Source organism: Pipistrellus hanaki (assembly GCF_964339955.1).
Source record: "Pipistrellus hanaki genome assembly, chromosome: 15".
Lineage (NCBI taxonomy): Eukaryota > Metazoa > Chordata > Mammalia > Chiroptera > Vespertilionidae > Pipistrellus > Pipistrellus hanaki.
This window is the reverse complement of record NC_140517.1, coordinates 44,322,981-44,341,092: the sequence shown is the minus strand read 5'-3', so window position 1 is coordinate 44,341,092 and position 18,112 is coordinate 44,322,981. Positions and strand designations below refer to the sequence as shown.

At 49.3% G+C, this 18,112-nt stretch overlaps 1 protein-coding gene across 1 annotated transcript in view; it reads right to left on the bottom strand.

The window, feature by feature from the left end:
• Positions 1–9,701, bottom strand: part of ARHGAP35 (Rho GTPase activating protein 35) — a 129,688-nt gene extending 119,987 nt beyond the window's left edge. The window contains exon 1 of the mRNA XM_084905771.1: positions 8,928–9,701. The gene's annotated coding sequence lies outside the window, so the exon portion shown is untranslated. The remainder of the gene's footprint in view (positions 1–8,927) is intronic.
• Positions 9,702–18,112: the final 8,411 nt, after the last annotated feature.

The following is an 18,112-nucleotide window of genomic DNA, read 5'->3' as shown; positions in this document are numbered from 1 at the left end:
AGTAGTGCAGGCTGCAATAGTTTTGACCTTTTTTGAAATGGAGATGGGGAGAAATATAATTTTTTACACTTCAGGAGGCTATCAGCTGAAACTGACCAACATCCCACCAACATTATTTACTTTTGAGTTGCAGTTAAAAAACAAAAACAAAAACAAAGATTATAGTGAACTCCACACAAATAAATAAGTCAAGGGGCAAAGTTTATTTTTATCTATACAGTTCTAGTTGCCTAGAGTTTTCTTAAAAGAAGAAAATCTCTCAGTTCAGAGCTACGCAGGTGCTTTCCTACTTGCCAAAGAAAATATAAATTTAAAAGTCATTCCAGGACCAAACATTTCTATCTTCTTTCTGTTAGATAAGTTGACTTATATAGTTCTGTTATACATGGGTTTGAATCCGGGTCAGAAGTAAAATGCTTAACTTTTAAAATATGCTGGCTTGAAAGACAAGCTGATACTTGTGGCTACAGATTCTTTTCAAAATATTATGGCATAGAACCTACGTGTGCTTAGTTTCTGAATATGAAAATCTTTATTACTACGGGAACCAGAAATTAATCATATTGGCTTACACACATTTACCTCCCTCACCCACCCTATCCGCACTGGAATATATAAAAGCCTAAGCGACCATTATGACCGAATGACTGGTCATAGGACGCACACCGACCACCAGGGGGCAGGTGCTCAATGCAGGAGCTGCCCACTGGTGGTCAGTGCACTCCCACAGCCAGCCTCCCGCGGTCCCTCCCCCGGCCAGCCAGCCCCAAGGGGGCTGGGTAAGGTGGCCCGATAGGGGCTGGCCAGGCCAAGGGACCCCACCAGTGCACAAATCCGTGCACTGGGACTCTAGTATTATATATAGTTAATTGTTTATAACTGACTTAAACTCCTCAAGGGGATGAATTACAGCTTCTTATATCCCAGAGACAAGGCAGTCTAATAAAATAAGAACAAATTTTGGAATCAGATAGACATCGATTCATAACACAGCTCTACCACCTAGCTATGTAATCCTGGACAAGACACTTAGGATGTATGTGTGTACATATGTATGAAGATTAAATACTGACCAGGAAGCCTTGCCCTCTAAGAATTTAGTCTAAAAATAACCTTATACCGTTTCCCCGAAAATAAGACAGTGACTTATATTAATTTTTTCTCTCAAAGTTGCACTAGGTCTTATTTTCGGAGGATGTCTTATTTTCGGGGAAACATGGGTAGTTTTGTATACAGATCTCCCCCATCAAAAGAAAAAAGGCGTTGACACCTGTTTGAATTCAAATCACTATTATGCACTGGGGTCTACTATGTCCAAGGTATTTTGCTAGGTGTGATGGAAAATGAAAGATATATAGAGGGTCTGCTTCCTCAAAAAGAAAGAAGACATTTGAATATTATTAGCTATAAACCAAGGTGAAAAGGGACCCAACCAGTATAATCCCTTCAGGGGTAGGGAACCTTTTTTCTGACAATGGCCATTTGAGTATTTATATCATTCACGGGCCACACAAAATTATCAATATAAAAATTAACCTGCTAGCCAGACTGGCATGGCTCAGTGGTTGATCATCAGCATATGAACCAGGAAGTCCTAGTTCAATTCCTGGACAGGGACAAGCCCAGTGGGGGACATGCTGGAGGCAACCCATCAATGATTCTCTCTCATCATTCATGTTTCTCTCTCTCCCAATCCCTTCCTCTATCAATAAAACACACACACATATTTTTTAAAAATAAGCCTGCTATATTTGGTTACACATTTAATTAACTCACCCCTAATGCCTTGGCAGAGCCAGACCAATTGATTTTGAGGGCCTTACAGTCCACAGCCAGACCTTCCCCACCTGTTTTAAATGAAGTAACTGCAGCCCAAAGGAATGAAAATCACACAGCCAGTAAGGACAGTCAGGGTTTCTTCATTATCAATTCAACATTCTTTGCACCATAGAAAGCTCTGCCCTAGCCAGTTTGGCTCAGTGGGTAGAGCATCAGCCTATGGACTGAAGGGTCCCAGGTTCTATTCCAGACAAGGGCACATGCTCAGGTTGTGCGCTCAATCCCCAGGAGGAGGTATGCAGGAGGCAGCCAATCAAATGATTCTCTCTCATCATTGATGCTTCTCTCTCTCTCTCTCTCTCTCTGAAATCAGTAAAAAAAAAAATTTCAAAATAGTTACAATTCTATTACCAAGTACAAATATTACTATAGTGACCAGCAAACAGACATTTTCCAAATAAGAATGCAGAGACTCTAAGAAAGCAAAAAGGCATGAAATACCTGCAGATGTATAATTCAACAGTCACAACTGTTGAAAATTTCATAAAATGAAAATGTTCATTTAAATAAAGGAAGATGAAGGAGATAGGATCTGGCTGTTTTCAACTAAAATAAGTGTTACTTTCTTGTAATGAGGCTTCATGGCTGAAAAGTACCTGGTTCTCAGCTAATCTACCAACTTTTTAATATCAGAGAAGCAAATAAATGAAAACGTTTAAGAATTCTTCATAGATGAAGCCTAATAAAGCACTATATCAAAATTTAAATAGAAATAAACTTTCAGGTGGGATGAGGGCATGCTAAGGTGAGTAGGGGAGGCTGGGGGAAAGTCAATTGGGAGAAAAAAGGAGATACATGTACTACTACATGTAATACTTTAAACAAAAAAAGAAAAAGAAAAAAAAACTTTCAGGAAGATGAACATGAATGATTTGTTTGCATTTCTTAATGACAGCAATTCAAGTGCTATTCAGACCATTGCTATTTGAGAGCCTAGGTTAACAATGACTCAGCGTGAAAACTTCCATATTGTTTTTTAAAGAGGTATATGGTTTTAGTTATGTAGTTATAGTTAATACAATCTGGATGCCCCCTTTACCCCTAAATTAGAAACTAATTTTCTTGGGAATGGATGAAAGAGGCAATGTTTCTTTTACATTTGAAAACGTATACAACGAAGGTAATCCCATTCACTTTACTGCATCCCCAGGAAAGAGCCCCTGCCCCAATTCTGGGTCACGAATATAATTTGGGAGAGAGGTAGCTAGAGTAACACCAGAAGTCCAGTCCCAGCTGATTTGGTACGTGAAACAGAACAATAAGAATCTACAATCAGCCGAAACCGGTTTGGCTCAGTGGATAGAGCATCGGCGTGCAGACTGAAAGGTCCCAGATTCGATTCCGGTCGAGGGCATGTACTTTGGTTGCGGGCACATCCCCAGTAGGGGATGTGCAAGAGGCAGCTGATTGATGATTCTCTCTCATCGATGTTTCTAATTCTCTATCCCTCTCTCTTCCTCTCTGTAAAAAATCAATAAAAAATATTTAAAAAAAAAAAAAAAAAAGAATCTACAATCAGCCGAAACCAGTTTGGCTCAGTGGACAGAGCGTGGACTAAAAGGTCACGGGTTCGAATCCGGTCAAGGGTATGTACCTTGGTTGCGGGCATATCCCCAGTGGCGGGGGGGGGGGGGGGGGGGGTGCAGGAGGCAGCTGATGTTTCCCTCTCATCGATGTTTCTCTCTATCCCTCTCCCTTCCTCTCTGTAAAAAATCAATAAAACATATATTTTTTAAAAAGCATCTACAATCAACTATACAGAAGAGTACTTCAGACTAGGAAATGTGAAGTCCAAAGAGGTGAAGTGATTTGCCCAACATTCCAACTAACTGGGTTAGGCCCAGACCAGAAGGTCTCCCACCAGTATGTCTAATACTCTTTCAACTATGACAGGAAGCTGTCCTTGTACCCCTTTCCCCAAGCTTTCCATTTCCCCACCTGTAAATTAGGAGGCCAGACCAGGCACTAATTTTCAAATTGTATTGCTCCAAGCTCAAGAGATTTTTGCTAGTCAACTTCCTCCCCCTTCAAGCAGAGCATCTACCTATTTTATATAGTGTGGAAAAGGTAATTTAAACAACTGGACTAGATGATCCATGAAATGTCCCACTGACTGGGTAAATTAAGACAGTTCAGACCACCGGTGGTGAATGACAATACGGCAGATCACAGGAAGGCCTGAAAGAGGCCTAACACCTCTCAGAACCCACAAACCGAAGACGGAAAGGCAGAGGAGACTAGAGAGGGAAAATCACTCTCACCTTTTCAATCTCCAACTGTATTGGCCTCATATGTTTTCCCATCACATACAGACTGACTACGTAAATACCTATGAAGCTGTGGCTTATTTATTCTTTAAATGTATTTTTATTGATTTCAGAGAGGAAGGGAGGAGAGAGAGAGAGAAACATCAATGATGAGAGAGAATCATTGCTTGGCTGCCTCCTGCACGCCCCACACTGGGGACTGAACCCACAACCCGGGAGTGTGCCCCTGGCTGGAATGGAGTCTGGGACCCTTCAGTCTGCAGGCTGATGCTGTAGCCTCTGAGCCAAGGGCTGAAGCTGTGGTTTAGTCATCTGTGCAATTGTCACTGCTCCCCGCCTGTTCTTTTGCCAAAAGTCGCCGTCAGGCCCATGGATCTACACGTGGACAAGTCCTTCCATGTGTCCAGATCAAAAGAAATTACTATCTCCGCCCCTGCCCCCCACCCCTATTGTCTTAAATGTTTCACGCCAAGAAAAGTAGATCATGCCAAGATGTAAGGGAGGGGGGACACAACCAGAAAAAAGGGTTAAAAAAAAGAATAGAACTTTGACCAGGCCAGTATTGCAAAGATATTCCAGACAGGGCAAAAGCCCTGGAAGACATGCCACTAGGCTGCAAATAGTCATCTACCACCCTCTCCGGCTCCACACCCTACCCCCGCCTGGCACATTCACTGTTCCAGAAGGCCAAGGCTACCACCTCGGATTTCTGTAGCACCAATTCCATCCTGAGAGCCAATGTTGATACTGGGTCAGAGCCTCGGCTGCCATCAGAGAAATCTGACAGTCTCTGGAACATCAGTTACCAGCGAGAAAGAAAAATCAGCTCTTTGTTCTGTATCCTCTCTTCCTATTATGTAAACTTGGGCTTGGGCATGCAGAAATTCTCTATCCTGCCAGTGGTGCTAAAAGCCTGGAACACAGAGCGGTACTGCACACACAGTTGTTTGTGTTATTAATTAGCTGCCATTTCCACATTAAGATTCTTTAAAATCTATTTATACCGCTCAGCCGGTGTGGCTCAGCAGTTGAGCAATGAGTTAGAATCAAGAGGTCACGGGTTCAATTCCGGGCCAGGGCACATACCCTGGTTTCCGGCTTGACCCCCAGTGGGGGTGTGCAGGAGGCAGCTGATCGATGACGTTTCTCTCTCATGGAATTTTCTATCTCTCTACCCCTTCTTCTAAAAAAAAACCCAAAAAACACAAAACACACACACACACAAAAACACAACTATTTATACCAACATGGGGACGATAAAATTCAGAGAATTAATCATAATTCACAAGGCCAAAATTCAGAAATTAACAGAAACCAGGGAAAATGAATGAAAATTCTTAAGTCAATAATGGTGGAGATACATGCCATACATAATTAAAATTACCAGCCTCTGTTTGTCAGAAAATTTAAAGTCCAAAGAATTTAGAAGCTAAAGGAGCCATATGGACCTACTACCCAGCCAGCCCAGCTCACTGTCTTACATACAAATGCCCTAACACGTGATGAGTCAGTCAATGGTCCAATTTTGTAGATGACAGTCAATGTTTATTTCAAATGCGTTCACATAAAACTATTTTTAAATAAGTGCTGAAGTAAATAAAGTTTGATCATAACTCAGTTAAGAAATAGAGTCCTTCCAGTAAATGCTCCTTCACAGCTGGATGGATGCTTTAATATGCAATTGCCCTGGGCCAATTCCTGAGGGGGAAAATCAGGCTCTTGATTTACTTAAGAAGTAAAATAAATAAACCTAGGACATGCAAAAGGTTCCCTCTCCTAAGTTAAGGAAGGAAAATAGTTGGATGGCTTTTCTGTAAAAACCACCTCTTCCTCTGAACGAATCTCCTAAGCCCCACCCCCAACATCAGATCACTCAAGAAAACAGCTCAAGGAAAGGTGGCTCGGCTGCATTTCCCAGGTAAGAACAAAAATCCAATCGAATCAGCCGGTTTCTGGCACCGCTTTCTCGCTATCAAACCAGGTCCCTCCGAAGGCTTGGGGCAGGTCAGGGCCCACCCATACACCCTGTGCTGCGGTGAGCCCCTCCCCCCACAACCCGGCGTGAATCTGCCAGAGGCATTCGCTCCTGCGGGTGGAAGTGCCTGCAATACCAGAGGGCAGAAATCCGAGTGACACTCGGCACTCTCCTTCAACAAACAACCGCAAAGCGCCTTCCCAACCCGGGCCCTCAGTTTTCAAGACCAGGAAGTTGAAGCCTTCCTGGGGCAGAGGTAAAAGAAACGAGCCCCCTCTCCCCACCCCCTAAGTCACACTGCAGACCATCAGAGAGGGCTCTGCAGGCCCAGAGCAGTAAAGGCTAAGCGTGTCCGTAAGCCCCGCTTAGGTCGGGGAGAACCAGAGCTGGCATTTCCCCAGACGGGGGTAAAACAGAAATATGACTTGTCAGCTGCAAAACAAAACAAAAAGCACACTCCTAAGTTCTCCCGAAGGGTGCTGGCGTGGCGGCGGAGGGGGAGAGGGTACAACTGTCTCTTACAATAGCTCAGGGAAGCGGGGGTGGGGGAGAGGGGAGACCTGTGAGCAGCTGCACTCGCCTTTTCTGAAGGACACAAAGCAGCACAGCCCAGGGAACTGAGGGGCTGGGGATCAAAATGGGCGAGGGAAAGACATGGGGCGCCGGACAGAGATCCACCCCCTACCACCACAGCCTTGGTAAAGGGGATGGGGGGGGGGCAGGGGGACACTCCCAGACTCCAGAGAGCAGTGACCAATCAACCAGCGCCCACCTCTTTACCCAGATCTCACCGGATTGCTCGGGATAAAACCCTCAGGATCAGGGAGCAGGAATCTGCAGTCTAAATCAGAGCCTGGAGAGCCCTAGACCCAACCCAGCCCTTCCTCTCCAGAGCTGAGGATGGAAACCAGAGAGGCGTGCCTGAGAGGGGGGGCACTCAGGGGCAATGGGCGGGTCAGGGAGGGGAGCGAGGAGAAGCAGCATGATAGCGACTTAATGGGGAGAGCCTGGCAGGGTACTAGCGGGGAGAGGTGAGAGAGGGAAGAAATCAACGAGGAACAAAACTGGGAGAGGGGTTTCCAAGGGAGGAAGAGAGGAATCCATCCAAAAACTCAGGGGCTCCAAGAGGGGATTCTGGGGGTGGGAGGCAGGCGGTGGTGGGAAGGAATGCTTGCAAAGATCTCTCTAATATGGGGCAGAATTCAGGGAAGGAGGGCTCAAAAAGAAGGCACGAGGCAGGGCAAAATGGGGAGGACAAACACCAGAACGGGGAGAGAGGAGGTTGAGAGCCGAATCAAAATGGTGGGGGGAGAGGTCAGGTGGTGAGGGTAGACCTGAGAAGCAGCAGAGATGTAGGCAGTTACAGGAAGACCAGGCTGAGAGAGGACCGCTCGGGAAGGGAAAGCGGTAGGAAAAGGTGAAATGGGTCCAAAAAAATAGGTGAGCGAGTGGACAGCTCCAATGGGGGCAGAACCGGGAGGAGGACATCGGAGAGGAGGGAGCAGAAGCGAACAAATGGAAGAACAGGTGCAAAAAGGGTCTGGGGGCAGGTCTAGGAGAGGAAGAACAGGAAGGGAAGGGGGTGATGGGTCACAGAGAAGTTATCGAGGGTTTAACGAGGGCAAAGGGCCAAAATGGAGACGAAGACGAGAGGACGTGGAGCAAAGAGGATGCTGGAAGCCGGTCTACAGGAAAGAACGGAAGGGGAGACAGGTCAAAGAAAGGGGGAGCAAATGAATGAAATAGCTCACGAGGAGCACAGAGGAGGTGGGAAGAGAAAAACCTCAGGAATCCCGGGGCAGACCGAGCCCTCAGGGCGGCTCTGGGGGTGCGGGAAGGCTGGGTGGGTTGGAGAGAGGCCGGCAGAGAAGGGCATGGCAGGAACGAGAGCCCTGCAGGGTCAGAGATGGGGAAAAGGCTGCTCAGGAAAGGCAGCGTCAGTCAGGGGGAAAGCAAGCAGATCGGGAGGCACAGCAAGAGCTGGAACCGGGCAAGGGGTAGAGCCGGCAGGCAGAAAGGTCTGGAAGCGGGGAAAGGGTCTGTCTGAATGGCAAAGAGAAGCAAGACCCGAGGAGGAGAGGGGGGTGGCAGACAGCATGAGGGAGCAGGGGGCGGCACGGAGGTGGGGAAGGTCACGGAGCCGGGGGCACCCTGGGGTGCAGCAGGTGCTGAGAGTGGGCAGCAGGGCCCACGACGGAGGCGACATTGAGTCGGGGGAGAGGGCCTGAGGCGGCGGTGCTAGGCGGACAGGGTCTCGGAAGGATCTCCAAGGAGGTGGGCCCGCAGGTCCTAGAGGGACAGCTCCTGGGATGCAACAGATCCTGCGAGGAGGGGACCGCAGGCGGGTCAGAGAGGAGGGCCGCAGGGAGAGGGGCCGGAGCGGGATCCGAGGAGAGGCAGAGGGAGGTCAGGAACCCGGGAGTGGGGGGGACCCAGAATCCAGGGGCGCAGAAGAGGGGTTCCTGAGGCCGGGATCCCGCGAGCACTGCAGAGCCCAGGAGGGGCCAAGGCGGAAGGGGTGGGGGTGGGGGGTGTGCAGAATGGGGAGCAGAGGGGTTGGAGCGTGGGGAGGGGGTGGCGAGGCGGATACCACCGAGGTCCCGGCCGGAGGGCGGAGGCCGGCGGGCGGCCAGGGGCCTGTCTGAGGGGCCGGCGGGCGCCGCGGGCCGGGCCCCGGCACGGAGCGGCCGGGCCGGCGGGGCGCTGGGGGGCCGCTCCCTCCCCTCCCCCTCCGGCTCCTCCATTGTTCGCGGGCTCCGGGCGCCGCGGCCCCCCGCCTCCCCCGGGACCCCGCAGCGGGGCGGCGCCCGGCCTCGCCGCCGGGGCCCACGAGCTCGCGCACTCACCAAGCGGGGCGCCCTCAGCGCGGCCCCGGCCTCGGGGAGCCCGGCTGTGTCGACGGCGGCCCCGGCGCCATGTTCTGCTGCTCCTCGTCTTAGAGGCGGCTCCGGCGGCGGCGGCGGCGGGGGGCCGGGCGGACCCTCCCTCGCGGACTCCCTCCTCCGCCTCCTCCACCTCCCGCAGCTCCCGCCGCGCCGCGGCTCGCTCCCTCGGGGCCGGGGGGGCGGGGAGGGGAGGGGGAGGGGCGGGAACCAGGGGGAGGGCGGACCGGCCTCGCTCGCTCCTTCCCTCCCTCCCTCCTTCGCAATGGCGGCGGCGGCGGCGGCGGCACCTCTTTCCTGCGGCCGCCGCTCCCTCCCTCTCGCGAGCGCGCGCGCCCCCCTCGCTACTGCGCGTGCGCGGCGCCGGGACCGTTGCAGGATAACGGCCCCCGGGAGCGCGCCGCGGGGGGCTCAGCCGGCGCGGGGCAGGGTGAGGTGCGGGAGCGCGTGCACCCCCGAGGGAGGCGGTCACCGCCGCCGCCGCGGCCCGGCGCTGGGAGCGGCCGCGGAGGGAGGGCGCAGTGCGCGTGCGCCCCGGGGAGATGCCGCGGCTGCCGCTGCTGCAGGGACTGCGGCGCGAGCCGGGGCGCGAGGCGACCCGCGGCCGGGCGGCGTGGGGCGGGCCAGTGCGCGTGCGCGGCCGGGGCTGCCAGCCGCCGCCGCAGCTGCAGGCGCGAGGCGGAGGGCGTGGCCGGCGGGAGGTGCGCGCCTCAGAGGCAGTCGACGGTCCCCCCCCTCCTCACCCCTCTCCTCCTCGCGCTGGCTCTGGGAGAAAAGCTGGAGGGAGGCTCGGCCCGTCCCGCGTGGGCGGGGGCGATTCGGCTCGCGCGGGACCTGGCCAGCCAATGGGAGGCCGGGGGAGGTGGGCTTGCCGCGCGAGCCGCGGCTCCCGGGGTAACCGAGGCGGAGAGAGGGGGAGACGTAACGTGGGGCGGTGAGGCGGGGCCAAGGAGCGGGGGGAGCGCGCCCAGCGAAGGAGTTGACTGGGGAGCACGCGGAGGGGCGGGCCCGCCCCAGCCCAACCGAGCCCGGCCATTGGTCGTCGCTGGAGGAGGGGCGGGGCTAGGGAGCGCGTGCTCCGGGCCCGGCGGTGGAGGAGATCTGCAGTCAACGCTCGCTCGCATCCATGCTGCTGGCTCCGGTTCCTGTGATCCCCAGGAACCCGGGAGAGGAGCCCCGGCTCCCCAGTCGGCATTGCACACATGGCTGCAGAGCAGCTGTCGGCGTGGGCGTCTGGAGGGGAAATGGTAGTGACGGCCAGTTGCCCGCTGTAGCGCTCGAGTTCCTCCGAGCCGAGGAGGGGTTCCTCTGGGGCCCCTCCGGAAACATGGATCTTGGACCATGAGCGTTCCAGGCGCCGAGTCAGTATTTGTGGAATGCATGAAGCAAGGCGCTGCTTCCTACTGCAGCTTTGCGTTTCTCTCCTCCGTCTCTTCGTCTAGAGAAGATGGAATCTTACCGACCTCATAGAGTTGTGAGAATTGAGTTATAGTTGTAAAGCGCTGGAAATCATGGCTTGTTTTATAAGGGATGATAAAAATGACATGCGCTCGAGTTTTAAAACACCCCATTGAATAAAAGATTTCTGGCCCAGCCCGGTGTGGCTCAGCTGGTTGAGCATCCTCATGCACCAGGAGGTTGCCAGTTCGATTCCCCATTAAACGTGCCCGGGATCTGTGTTTCTATTTCTCCCTCTCCTTTCCTCTCTCTTTAAAAAAAAATCAATAAAAACATATTTGAATAAAAGTTTTCTGATTATTAATCAGAGTTGTTTCCATGACCCTTTTTTTAAAAAAAAAAATAGCACTTAAAATGTTTGTATTGATTTCAGAGAGGAAGGGAGAGGGAGAGAGAGAATCAAAAACATCATTAATGAGAGAAGCATGGATGGGCTGCCTCCTGCAAGCCCCACCCTGCGGTTCAAGCACAACCTGGGCATGTGCCCGGACTGGGGATCATGACCTGGTTCATAGGTCAATGCTCAACCAGTGAGCCATGCCATCTGGGCAAAAATTTAGCTCTTTTAATGCATGAAATCTGATTCTTAGATGTTAGTGACTTTTTTTTTTTGAAGTTTCTCTTAAGCACTGTGACCCAGCCAAGTGCATGGGCTAGATTTTCTTTAGGCCACCGCTGCCACACCTGGTTTGGTAGTTATTTGGAAACTGCTTGAGGGAATACTAGAAAGAATGGAGGGAGGGGGCAACAGATTTCCCTATCTCCAATTAATGTCTTTATCACTCTAGTACAGGGGTCTTCAAACTACGGCCCGCGGGCCACATGCAGCCCCCAGGGGAGTCTGATCCTGCCCGCCAGGTTTTTTGGGCAGTGAGCGCAGCCAAGGTGTTACAGTAGGGATTAGTAGTTCATATAGTCCGGCCCTCCAGCTCTCTGAGGGACCGTGATCTGGCCCCCACTTTAAAAAGTTTGAGGACCCCTGCTAGTAGTTCCAGTTTTTTCTAACCTTGGGAAATTTGTGAACTGGCAGCACCTGGAGAAGAGAAAAGACTGGGCTCATTCACTGAACCTAGATACACACACACACACACACACACACACACATTTTTTTGAACATATTTTTATTGACTTCAGAGAGGAGAGGAAATGGAAAGAGAAAAACATCAATGATGAGAGAGAATCATTGATCGGCTGCCTCCTGCATGCCCCCTACTGGGTGGTTCAAGCCTACAACCCGGACATGTGCCCTGATCGTGAATCCAACTGTGACCTGGTTCACAGGTTGATGCTGAACCACTGAGCCACCGTAGCCAGGCCCCTCCCCCTTTTTTTCAAGTTCCAACTTGAAGTCACTTCATTAGGGTGGCCTCCCAGATTTTTCCTGACCCATCATTCTCTGATAAAAATGGGCACTTTATGCTAGGCAACTTTCTAAAGCACTTTACTCAAAAGGTGTTGTGGAGGATCAAGGGAGTTAATAAATATTTAGCCTGTATTATTCTACTAAACTGTGGCACAGAGAGGTGACACAGCTAGTAAGTGGCAGATTTGCGATTTGAACCCAGACAAGTGGATGGATCACTATCTTCATTCTTTTTTTTTTTTTTTACCAAATTTTTTTAAATATATTTTATTGATTTTTCACAGAGAGGGAGAGTTAGAAACATCGATGAGAGAGAATCATCCATCAGTTGGCTCTTGCACGCCCTCTACTGGGGATGTGCCTGCAACCAAGGTACATGCCCTTGACTGGAATCGAACCCCGGACCTTTCAGTCTGCAGGCCGACGCTCTATCCACTGAGCCAAACCGGTCCCGGCACTATCTTCATTCTTCATAGCACTCCATCAGAGTTTGAAGTTCTGCATTGGTGATCCATTTTATGTGTGAGCCCTTGAAGTCAGGGACTCTGGCTAGTTCAGTGGTCGGCAAACTCATTCGTCAACAGAGCCAAATACCAACAGGACAACGATTGAAATTTTGTTTGAGAGCCAACTTTTTAAAACTTAACCTTCTTCTAACGCCACTTCTTCAACATAGACTCGCCCAGGCCGTGGTATTTTGTGGAAGAGCCACACTCAAAGGGCCAAAGAGCCACATGTGGCTCTCGAGCCGCAGTTTGCTGACCATGGAGCTAGTTCCTCTAGCAAGTAATCCACCACAAATATTTGTTAATAAATAAAAGAATCCAATGTTAAACCAAAGAGATGATGACAGGCCCTGGGGAAGTGAATGGAAGCTAAAAAGACAGAGTCCTTGTCCCATGCCTAACTCCTGCCCCTCTCTCAGAGCCAGCTCAGGGGTCCCCTCTTCCAGGAGGCCCTTCCTGACCTCCAGGCTGCTTCAGGCTCCCCTTCTTTATTCCACAAACAGCCCCTTTGAGTCCTTCACCCAAACCCTGACCACCCGGACTGTCCATGTCTAGGGATGGTCTTTCTCTCCCACCAGACTGAGCGCTGGGAGGACAGGGCTGGGACTCCGGTCACCACTGAGGTCCCTAGTTTAGGTCCAGGCATAAGGCAGAGGCTCGGGCAGGGTTTCCCCGGATGGCCTAACGGAACCATGAAGGAAAGTTCTCCCAGCTCCGCAGTGCTTTCCCGAGGGCGAAGGCGAGGGCGGGTGTCAGCTGGGCAAGCCAACCACCGGAAGCAGGCATCCCTGAGGCAGCCGCCCCCGTCCGCCCCGCCAGCCTCCACTCCAGGATAAACAAACAACCCAACAAACAATTATTGGACGGGAGGAAGTTCTGACGGCCTGGGCCGCTGTCAGGATTGCCCAAGCACTGCCCTAGAGGCCCCAATGACTGGGGCCCGGGGTCACACCAACCCAAAAGCCAGAGTAGGTACAATACAAGGCGGGGCCTGGGGATCCGGACCAGCTTGAGAGAGATGTACAGGCGGGAAAAGCCACCAAAGAATTTTGCCACCGAAACCGGTTTGGCTCAGTGGACAGAGCGTCGGTCTGTGGACTGAAAAGTCCCGGGTTCGATTCCGGTCAAGGGCATGTACGTTGGTTGCGGGCACTTCCCCGGTGGGGGGTGTGCAGGAGGCAGCTGGTCAATGTTTCTCTCTCATCGATGTTTCTAGCTCTCTATTAAGGTGACCAGACATCCCGCTTTTGGCGGGACAGTCCCGATTTAAAACGCCTCGGGACGCGGGACGAATTGTTAAAAATCGGGACATCTGGTCACCTTACTCTCTATCCCTCTCCCTTCCTCTCTGTGGAAAATCAATAAAAAAAAATAACAAATAATTTTGCGAAGATGGTGGAGGTGTGGAGCATATTCTCTCTTCATTTCTCAGAATCAGAAGGAATCAGAGAGGGTGGAAACCAAGCTTGCACTTGGCCAGGGCGTCGGTGTGCTCACAGCGCCACCTACCAGCCGAACTGGGAAGCTGCAGCTCGCTGATGCTGCGGGAGACGGCGGAGAGCAGTGCACTCTCCCGCCATTGGCCAGAAGGCCAGCCAATCACGGGGGAGGAATGGGAGCCGAAGATGCTCGGGCTCACTGCGTTATCTCAGCGCCTAAGGGTCAGTGCAGTGGGCACGCACCAGATAGATGATGCAAGAATTGATAACGAACCTCTCAATTTCTGTAAACTTTAAACATTGGCCCTGTCCGCTGTGGCTCAGTTGCTTAAGCATCACTGATTAGATGCCTCCTGCATGCCCCACCCTGGGGATCGAGCCCCCAACCAAGGCATGTACCCTGAATTACAATCGAACCATGATCTCTTGGTTCCTGGGTCAATGCTCAACCACTGAGTCACACCAGACAGGCTCAAAATCAATTTTTAAAAGCTCTTTTAATATGTTAAATTATACCAAAACCGGTTTGGCTCAGTGGATAGAGCGTCGGCCTGAGGACTGAAAGGTCCCGGGTTCGATTCCGGTCAAAGGCATGTAGTACCTTGGTTGCAGGCACATCCCCAGTAGGGGGTGTGCAAGAGGCAGCTGATCGATGTTTCTCTCTCATTGATGTTTCTAACTCTCTATCCCTCTCTCTTCCTCTCTGTAAAAAATCAATAAAATATAAATTTAAAAAAGAAAAAAAATTAATTATATATATATATATATATATATATATATATATATATATATATATATATTTACAAGAAAAACATGAGCATCATTGCAAAGTGCTTGGAAGACTTAAGAAGTTGAGGATTTTTTCAAAATGGACTGTATATAAAGAAGATTGCCCTAGCCAGTTTGTCTCAGTGAACAGAGCATCATCCTTCGGACCAAAGGGTCCAGGGTTTGATTCTGGTCAAAGGCTCCTCCCCCACCCTGGCCCTGGTGGGGGGGAGGGGGCGTCTCGTGCAAGGGGACAACCAATCAATGTGTTTCTCTCACATCGATGTTCTCTCTGTCTTTCCCTCTCTCTTCCACCCTCCCTAAAATACCAACCCACAACCCAGACATGTGACCTGACAGGGAACTGAACCAGTGACTTCTTGGTTCATAGGTTGAGCTCAACCACAGAGCCACGCTGGCCAGGCTAAAGTTGTTTTGAGGTTTCAGTGAGTGAGTTGCTTAGAATCATGTCTGTAACACAGTAAGCGACTACTGAGTTGTGAAGGTTTTTGTTTAACAGAAATTGTGTAACATACTTTATTGTGTTGAAATATAAGTAACATAAAATTTACTATTTTAACCACTTTTAGGGGTACAATTCAGTGGCATTAAGTACATTCACAATGTTACTCAACCATTGCCACGGTCCATTTTCAGAACTTTTAAAAAATATTTATTTTATTGATTTTTTTACAGAGAGGAAGGGAGAGGGATAGAGAGTCAGGAACATCAATGAGAGAGAAATACCGATCAGCTGCCTCCTGCACCACCCCTACTGGGTATGTGCCCACAACCAAGGTACATGCCCTTGACCGGAATCGAACCTGGGACCCTTGAGTCTGCAGGCTAACACACTATCCTCTGAGCCAAACCAGTCAGGGCTATTTTCAAAACTTTTTAACTAAACCAAACTGAAACTGTATCCTTGAAACAGTTAACGCCCTGTCTGCCTCCCTCCCATGCCCCAGCCCCTGATAACCTGTGTTCTACTTTCTGTTTCTATAAATTTGCCTGTTCTAGTTCCCTCATATACATGGAGTCATATAACATTTGTCTTTTTGTGTTTATCTTTTTACACAGCATGTAGTTTTCAAAGTTCAGTCTGGCCGGTGTGGCTCAGTTGGTTGGAACTTTGTCCCATTTACTAAAAGGTTGCAGGTTCGAATCCCATTCAGGGAACATACCTAAGTTGTCTGTTCAAGGTTCAATCCCCAGTTGCGATGATATGGGAGACAGCCAATGGGCCAATGGATGCTTCTCTCTCACACTGATGTTTCTCTCTCCCTCCCTCTCTCTCTCCCTCTCCCTTTCTTTCTCTCTCATAAACACACACACACACACACACACACACACACACACACACTCACAAAGTTCATCCATGTAGTAGCATTTATCAGAACTTCATTGCTGTTTGGCTGGTGTGGCTCAGCAATTGAGCATCGACCTATGAACCAGGAGGTCACTGTTCGATTCCCTGCCAGAGCACATTCCTGAGTTGTGGGCATTGCCCCAGTGTGGGGTGTGCAGATGGCAACCAACCAATGATTCTCTCTCATCATTGATGTTTCTCTCTCTCTCTCTATCCCTCTCTGAAATCAATAAACATATATTTTAAAAAATAACTTCATTGCTTTTTAAGGTTGAATAATATTCATATATATATATATATATATATATATATATATATATATATATATTACCTCTTGTTTATTCATTCATCTTTTGATGGACATTTAGGTTTTTGGCTATTGTGAATAACACTGCTATGAACATTGGTGTTCAAACATTTGTTTGAATCCCTGTTTTCAATTCTTTGGGTTATATACCTAGAAATAAAATTGCTGGATCTGATGGTAATTCTATGTGTAACCCTTTTTTAAAAAAATCACCAAACTCTTTTCCACAGCAGCTGCACCATAAAGCACTCCCACTAGAAATGGACGAGAGTTCCAATTTCTCCACATCCTTGCAAACGCTTGCTTTTTCTGTTTTCGTGTGTGTTGTGTGTGTGTGTGTGTGTGTGTGTGTGTGTGAGAGAGAGAGAGAGAGAGAGAGAGAGAGAGAGAGAGAGAGAGAGATTATAGCCATCCTAATGGTTGTGAAGTGGTGTCACTATGCTTTTGATTTTGCAATTCGCCAAAGACTAGTGCTGTCAGAAATGTCAAACCTGGATCTAATCATGAAGAAACATCAGAGAAATCAGATTTATGGGACATTCTGCAAAATCACTGATGAGGGCTCTTCAAAAAATGCCAACATCTTGAAATGCTGACAAGGTAAGGGGGCTGTTCGAGATCCAAGGAGGCTAAAGGGATATGACAATTAAATGCAACCTATGATCCTAGATTGATGTTGGAACAGAAAAGAAAATCTGTAAGGAATATTGCTGAGATGTTCAGTGACATTTTTTTAATTGATTGATTTGCGAGAGTCATTGTGGCAGGATGCCAACAATTAGTGAATATAGATGAATAATATATTGAAGTTCATTGCACTGATATTGCAACTTGTGGATATAAGCATTTCCTATATAAAATAAAGTTGAAGCCCTAGCCTGTTTGGCTCAGTAGAGCATGGGTCTGTGAACTGAAGGGCCCCAGGTTCAATTCTGGTCGAGGGCACATGCCCACGTTATGGACTCATCCCCAGTAGGGGGTGTGCAGGAGGCAGCCAATCAATGGTTCTCTCTAATCATTGATGTTTCTATCTCTCTCTCCCTCTCCCTTCCTATCTGAAATCAATATATATATATATATATATATATATATATATATATATGTAAAAGCTGAAGCTCAGCCAGCTTGACTCAGGGGTTGAGCATCGACCTATGAACCAGGAAGTCACAGTTCAATTCCCAGTCAGGACACATGCTCCAGTTATGGGCTCCATGCCCAGTAGGGGGCTTGCAGAAGGCAACCAATCAATGATATATTTTTTTTACCATTGACATATCTCTCTCTCTCTCTCTCCCTCCCCCTTCCTCATTTAAACCAGTAAAAATATTTTTTATAAAAATAGCCCTAGCACGTTTGGCTCAGTGGATAGAGTGTTGGCCTGTGGACCAAAGGGTCGCAGGTTCAATTCCTGTCAAGGACACAGACCTCAGTTACAGGCTCCTTCCTGGCCTGAGCCCTGGTCAGGGCTCATGCAGGAGGCAATCAATCGATGTATTTCTCTCACATTGTTGTTTCTCTCTGACTTTACCCCTCTCTCTAAAAAAGCAATGAAAAATATCCTCAGGTGAGGATGAAAAATATATAAATAAATAAAAATGAATAAAATAATGTGAAGATAAATAAAAAGAAAAATCAAATGTGTAGGCACCACTCTGCACCTGTTTCTCCAGCAGCACGTCCTGGGGACCATCCAGGTTGACGCACCGAGATCTCGCTCACTCGTCCGGACGACTGCGCCATGTGTTCTGTGACTGCACGTGGACTAGGTGCCTCCTCCCCTATTGAATGCATATCTGTCTTTTATAATTTTCCCCCAGGACAAGCATGCTAAATGGCATTGCCAAGGAGAGACTCTTTCCAGAGTCCATCCATACTCAACTATTAGGACTGATCCTTTCTGTCCACGTCCGTGGAAGGTCACCTTAGACTCCAAAGCATG